We start from the raw sequence: 7,102 nt of genomic DNA, 5'->3' as shown, positions 1-7,102 counted from the left end.
GAAGAGAAACGCACTCAGCGCGAGTTTCTGGTTTCGATAACGCTTTGGTGATGGTGATGATGATGATGTACTTCCCGACCCCCCTTTTCTATTTAACAGGCTATTCCAGCCGAAAGGATTCCAAGAGCAGCTCAGATAGCAGCCGATTTTTACTGCTGGGCGGGTGGGCGGACAACCTGCTTATCTTGACTTTAATCAATTTTTAACATGTTTTAAATAACTGCTTTTAATTCTTTTTATTTATAATTGCTATTGTTTTTCTCCATGTAAACTACAGTACTTTGTGGTGCTTTCTTACAGTTGAGGAGTATGCTTATGAAATGATTAATTAATAAATAAGAGGTGGCACGAAAATAATTAATAATTAATAAATAAGAGGTTCAGGGAGGGAGGAGGGAGGGAGGAAAAAAGAACTCTGGCACCGATGGTTAAATGCGGAAATAGCCGTTCTCACAGTCAGCAGTGCAGTTAGGCTGTTTTCGACTTGGGACTTTATGGCCTTACATTGTGGGCTCTTGATGTGGCATCACTTAAAAATGCCATCTGCTGCCTTTTGAAGTGGGGGGATACATACATATATATATACACACAAAGAGAATGGGAAGAGAGAGGGAGACCAGTCTAGAATGCAAGCAGTTCAAGAAACAGAAGCAGCCCAATGGAGCTGGCCCTTCAGCCATGCATGGTGGTATGGGCCCCGATTCCCATCTCACCCACTGAGGCAGCCCATAGAAACCAAGGCAGACATCCAAGAGTTCTCTAAAGCCCCGACTAACGACTTTCAGCCTGCTGCATTATTAACAGCAGCCTACATGGCAGAACAGGGATGTGGGTGGCGCTGTGGCTTAAACCACAGAGCCTAGGACTTGCCGATCAGAAGGTCGGCGGTTCGAATCCCCGCGATGGGGTGAGCTCCCGTTGCTCGGTCCCTGCTCCTGCCAACCTAGCAGTTCAAAAGCACTTCAAAGTGCAAGTAGATAAATAGGTATCGTCCCTTTACCTTTACCTTTACATGGCAGAACATGGCGGGGTGGTGGTGGTGTTACAATCTTATCGAATTGTAGAGTTGGAAGGGATTTATTTAGTGCAATGCCCTGCAATGCAGGAATCTCAACTAGATAATACATGACAGATGACCATCTGCGACCTCTGCTTAAAATCCTCCAAGGAAGGAGAGTCCACCACCTCCCAAGGGAGACCATTCTGCTGTTCAGAGCAGGAGAAAGCAATCTTGCTCCATCTTCCGTTATCCACCTGCATCGGGGATAAAACCAAATAATATTTCCTTTCAGGGTCGTTGTTGCAATTTTTAATTTTTAATCAATTTCTATACTGCCCTGTATCCAAGGATTACACGGCAGTTTACAATACAATATAAAACCACAAAAATACATGACATAGTAACAAACAAGGACAAAAACTATTCCACCAACCTGACCCTCAACCTACAACATAGGACGGGGGGTGGGGGGTGGGATTGGCAGACCTGGCCAGCACTGCTGGGGGTGGGGTTGTATGCTGCCTTCCTATCCTCATCCGGGTCCATTCTCTTCCTGGTCCTGTGGTTTAGTGTGTCAGACAAGGACCTGGGACAGACCAGGGTTCAAATCCCCAGTTGGCCATGAAGCTCACTGGGTGTGACCCTGGACCAGGCACTGTCCCTCAGCCTAACCTGCCTCACAGGGTTGTTGATGGATTAAATGAAGAGGGGGAAGAACCATGTGACCACCTTGAGCTCCTTGGAATAAAAGTGGGATATAAAATTTTTAATAAATAATATAGAAACCACTTGTTCTTTGGGGTTGAGGCATTGTAAATCTTAATGTGTTGGCCGTGCATTGAAACCGAACATCGTTCGAAAAATATATTTGAAACTGTGTTTGTAAAAGGATATTTTGTATTCTCTGGATATATTATGCTTCCTTTGCTAATTGTTTGTTGCCTGCTCTAAACAAATAAAAAATATATGGTTCAGACTGCAGATACCTAAGTGGCTACATAAATTTTAGAAGATCTGAAAAGCTAGTGGCAGAAGGGTACCATTGGATCACCTTCGATTTCAACTTTTAAACACTTGCGGAAAACTTTTCTATCAGGCTTAAGCAGGCAATTAAGAAGACGTTATTCCATCATAGTTGGTTGATTTCTGATTTTGATATTTTTATATGGTTTTTATCATACGGTGTTGCATACAATTGTTGTAAACCGCTCTGATTCGTTTTTAAATGAATAATACGTATTTTTTTAATGACTGAAAACAAAATACCAACCAAAGGTGGGTTCTTTAAGGTCTACCTTTTGCAGGCTGCCCCTGCAAAAACAGAGCCACCACCTCTGGAAATAGTTACACATTCCCCTGCTGCCCCCCCCCCCCCACTGTTGCGTGTGCAAATGAGTTTTGAACAATAGAGCAGGGTAAATATTGAAAGATTACCTCCAGCTGGCTCAAGGCACAAAAGACACAGACAATTGGGCCTTTCTCTGAATTCACTCCTAACTCTCACTTTGCACACTCTGGATGAGTGTTGATTCACTCCTCTGAGTCTATTGTGTCCAGGCATAGTGGGCCCCTCTCCCCCCCCCCCCTTTGGCAATTCAGATTGCTAAAAGCCAACTTTTATTAAGGACACTTTGAAAACCTCCAGCCCCTCCAGGATGCATCTCTAGAGAAAGTGTGGTCATTGTCTGCCAAGAGACAACAGAGACTGAAATTCACTCAGCTTTCATGGGGGGAAAGAATGCACAGCCTTTTCTCTTTCTTTCTTTTTTTCCCTCCAAGCTCTCTATCACCCTCAAAGCTTTTTCCAAGAAATTGGAAAGCGTGACTCCTTTTCACAGGCCGACTGCCCTGAAGAGCTGTTCGCCTTTTCCTCCAGCCACCTCCCCACTCCTTGTGCAATGATTAACTTCGTTTTGCAAATGTTACATTCTGCTGGCTCCTAAAATACAATCTCTAGTTGGGTATGGAAGAATTGGTTTTGTTTTTTCACATCTAACATGGCATTTGCAGCTTAGATGGGGTTGCAAATCTAAACAGATTGGTGCCTCGTTTTTGGAATGCATTTGGAATTGCAGGAATACTTGCCTAGGGATAAGTCCCATAGCACACGCAGTTGGACTTATTTTTGGATAACTGTTAATAGGCTTGCACCTACGAGGATGCAAATCTCCATGGGTTTCAGTGGGACGTACTCCTGAACAAACACACATTGGGCTGGACTGAATGGCTTTAAGAAGTGTAGGATCATTTGGGCACATTTTAAAATGACGGTCCTGCAAATCCAGAACACATGATTATTCCTTGGAAGTTTCTTTTGGTTCTGGCGTGACTGTAACAAGGAACAAAAAGGAATCAGATGAGATGGCTTTTCAGTCTGACAGTGAATGGTCCTGCATTGCAGGGGGTTGGACAAAATGTAGACCCTTCCAACTCTACAATTCTGTGACTCTATATCACACATCCTTCAGCATCTCAATAAAGGCATTTCTCTTTGGGCTTTGGCATCAAGGTGCAAATGTATTTAAAAAGGTAAAGGGACCCCTGACAGTTAAGTCCAGTCACAAACGACTCTGGGTTGCGGCACTCATCTCGCTTTACTGGCCAAAGGAGCCGGCGTTTGTCCACAGTTTTTCCGGGTCATGTGGCCAGCATGACTAAGCCGCTTCTGGTGAAACCAGAGCAGCACACGGAAATGCTGTTTACCTTCCCGCTGGAGCGGTACCCATTTATCTACTTGCACTTTGACATGCTTTCAAACTGCTAGGTTGGCAGGAGCTGGGACCGAGCAACGGGAGCTCACCCCGTTGTGGGGATTCGAACCACCGACCTTCTGATCGGCAAGCCCTAGGCTCAATAGTTTAGACTGCAGTGCCACCCGCATCCCTGCAAATGCATTTAGATTAAACCAATTAAACACTTTATGTTTTGGGTTCAAAAGCCCATGATGATTCATCAACTCACTTTTGTACTGACTGGCTCACCCAGGGCACAGCCATCGTGACTAGTAGCCATCAGTAGCCCAAATCTTTCTGTCTCTTATATCAGCAGCTTTAGCAGTAGCAAAAGCAGGCAAAGAAGTCTTTTCAGTACTCTTCCTCACAATACAGATATTTGGGGGACACCTCTGCCTGCTTACCTCCATGGTGAGAACTGTCCATTTATTCCTACTCGGTCCCCACCCAGTTCCTTAACCAGTTACCAGTCCCTAAAAGGACCTGTCTTCTTACCCCATGACTGCTAATTTTACTTAGACCATTGATGAAGGACTGTTAAAAAGTCCTTAGGGCACAGACCTAGGACACTAATTGGCAGGTGCTAATTGATATGCATAGGTGCCATAACGATGCATTGTGTTTTAAAAGCGTTGCCCAGCAGCTGATGTGGGGTCCTTGAAGAGAAAGGTGGGATATGAACACAATAGATAAATAATAAAATAGTAATAATATTTTTTCCTCTTACTTTATTTGTAAATCCAGGTTAAATGGGCAGGAGATATGAGGGTACGAAAGACACAGGGCTGTACCTTCTGGGCTCCTACATCAATGCCCAGGGTTTGGTGTTGTCAACGTTGAGTTAGTTTGTTGCACAGCTGCTTCTTCTGAGCAGTCACAGTCTGTCTACCTTGCACAGAGCTTGGAATAGATGAGACTTGGGGTTACCTCCCAAGCCTACAATTCTAACATAAGCAAAGAGAAGCCTGCATTTCAGCAGTTCAGGAGATCATATCAAACGCTTCTGTAACACTCGGTAAATAGGATCTCATCTTTCCAGGAGCTCTGTAAGAACTTAGCAGGGAGCTCATTTATAACCATTAGGACAAGGCATGGCAATTTCTGGACAAAAACTGAACTGGGAGCCATCTCTGTGTGAGGTTGCCGTTGGAGGGGGGGGCATCAGCAGCGGCACAGGGCCCATTTAGTACGGTGCAGCCTCACACCACCGAGCGTGACCGTGCGTGAATGGCAAAGGCAGGCTTAAAGCAGGGGATCACTCCAAAAGCAGAACATTGCAAATTAGCACCATTTTTCGGTCAATTTTCCACCGCTGAGAGGTCCCTCACCACCACACAAGGCGTTCAAAACCAGCTAGGCTGGCCTGCTGACTGGTTTGGGATCCCTTTGAGCAAGGCACTCATTAAACACGGCCTGCTGTGTGGGAAATATCCATGTAATTAAAATAATGGTGGAGCAAATTGGGGGACTGTTGGGGATTGGCCGGCATCAGGGAGGAGGTGGGAGGCAAGCAAGGAAAGGCAGGCATGGTCCTTCCTGAGCTCATGAGCCCCTTTTTAAAAAAAGCTTTGGCTATTTGAAGACTTTCGGGGGGGGGGAGAGATGGACCCTCAACTCATCACGCTTCAAAAGCAAGAATTTGAGCGTTGCTTACAATTTGCACAGTGGTTCGAAATGTGGGTTTAAAACGGCAGCGTTCAGATCCTGCCCCAGCCACAGGTCAGCCCTGCGCGGGTTTACTCAGGTGTAAGTTGCATTGGGCTTGAGGGAGCAGCTCACAGCAGCCATTCAGCCTGATGTGATGCATACTTACTCAGGAACAAGGCCTTTTCATTTCAATGGGCTTAATATTCCCGAGTACAGTTTAGCTGGCATCAACCCACTCTACTCCATGAGACAGAAATAGCCAAACAATTATGTCCCTTCCTGGCTTTATACATGCCTCTCCGCCTGACCGTTGGCTTTTCCTGACTCCTTAAGGTCTGCTCCTGTATCTCTGCATTCATTTATTACTTTATTTGCACTTCCGTCTGGATTTTAATGTGTACAATTTTTACGGGTGGGGAGAGCACACAATTTTGTGCCTAATTCTGTTCTGTTCTGTTTTTATCTAAAATGGTATGCAAGCTTGAGACTTCTCTAATTTTCTGCTTAATTATGTTATGTTTTCATCTAATATCCTGCGCAAGCTTAGGTCTTCTTTAATGTTAATTGGTTTAGAGATTATTATTTTTTTACAAATGAATGGATAAATCAAAGGATGCGCACGATACATTTCGAACTTTAAATGTGCTGTAGAAATGCTTGATGTTGTTATATATTTCAGAGTGCTGGCTTGCTTTTAATTAAAATTAAATACTGTCCAAGGTGCTGGACTATAACACAAAACTCTATTTATGCTGTCTAACTTGGAGGGAGTTTTGGGGCCGAGGGAGGGGAATAGAGAGATTATTATTTCTCTGTAACAGAAATGTACTCCCTACGACCTCAGAAGCAATCTCTCCACTATTACTGTTACGCTTATGCATGTTATAAAGTTATTCTTTGGTGGGTGGTGGTGGGGTTGGGGGGTTCATTGTTCTGGAATTAGAGATTGTTTGTTTGTTTGTTTGTTATTTAATGTGTTTATACCCTGCCTTTCTCCCAGGCTGGGATTTGAGGTGGCTTCCGACATCTAAAAACATAATTATAAAACAGAAAAGTAATAAAAGCAAACTGGTTAAGAGCAATAGTTGAAACACTTTTAGAACCAGCAATTAAAATACAGTTCCCCCTGAAGGCAGCCCAGTTGTCAGCATCAACTGCACCTTAGTTTTCAAAGGTTCCAGGTGCCGTACTAACCATCCTTTCTATCCACCCCCACCCCCCCACCCCAGACTGGTTAACTGGGACTATGCTTGCAATTGGCAATAGGTTGTGTGCTGGATTCAGAGGACTGGTTTTCATTCTGTGCAATGAACGCTAACAATCTGAAGGCTTCTGGTTAGGACAAAGCCCCCTCTCTCCCCACCTGTCTGTAGGATGGACATTCAACAGGTGCAGATTGCCTCTCATCTCATGTAGAGATGCAGTGATGGGGGGACAGTTTCACCGGTTGGATTTCTGCCTGAGAATCAGAGAGAAGAGGAACGCAGCTAGAAGTGGTGGATGTAAAAGCCACCTGGGCATCAGCATCACACCAACATCTGGTTTGATGAACACATGCCTTCAGAGCTAGGAACTGGATAGATACAACTGCAGCCGCCTGTTGCCCTGCTTCCATGTCCTCTGGGAAAGGATGTCACCTTAAGCTTGCCAACTTATTTACAGCCTCCTGCTTCTCTGTGCACCCGCGAAGAATTAGCAACAGATTGTGCTGCAGGCCAGGTCA

General features: G+C 44.7%; 1 protein-coding gene across 2 annotated transcripts in view; it reads right to left on the bottom strand.

Annotated features, from left to right (window-relative positions):
* GPR153 (G protein-coupled receptor 153) overlaps positions 1 to 7,102 on the bottom strand; it is a 60,345-nt gene that overhangs the window by 796 nt on the left and 52,447 nt on the right. The gene's annotated exons all lie outside the window — the stretch shown is intronic.

The sequence above is a fragment of the Podarcis filfolensis genome (genome assembly GCF_964270895.1).
Source record: "Podarcis filfolensis genome assembly, chromosome: 8".
NCBI classification, from domain to species: domain Eukaryota; kingdom Metazoa; phylum Chordata; class Lepidosauria; order Squamata; family Lacertidae; genus Podarcis; species Podarcis filfolensis.
This window is presented reverse-complemented; position numbering and strand designations above follow the sequence as displayed.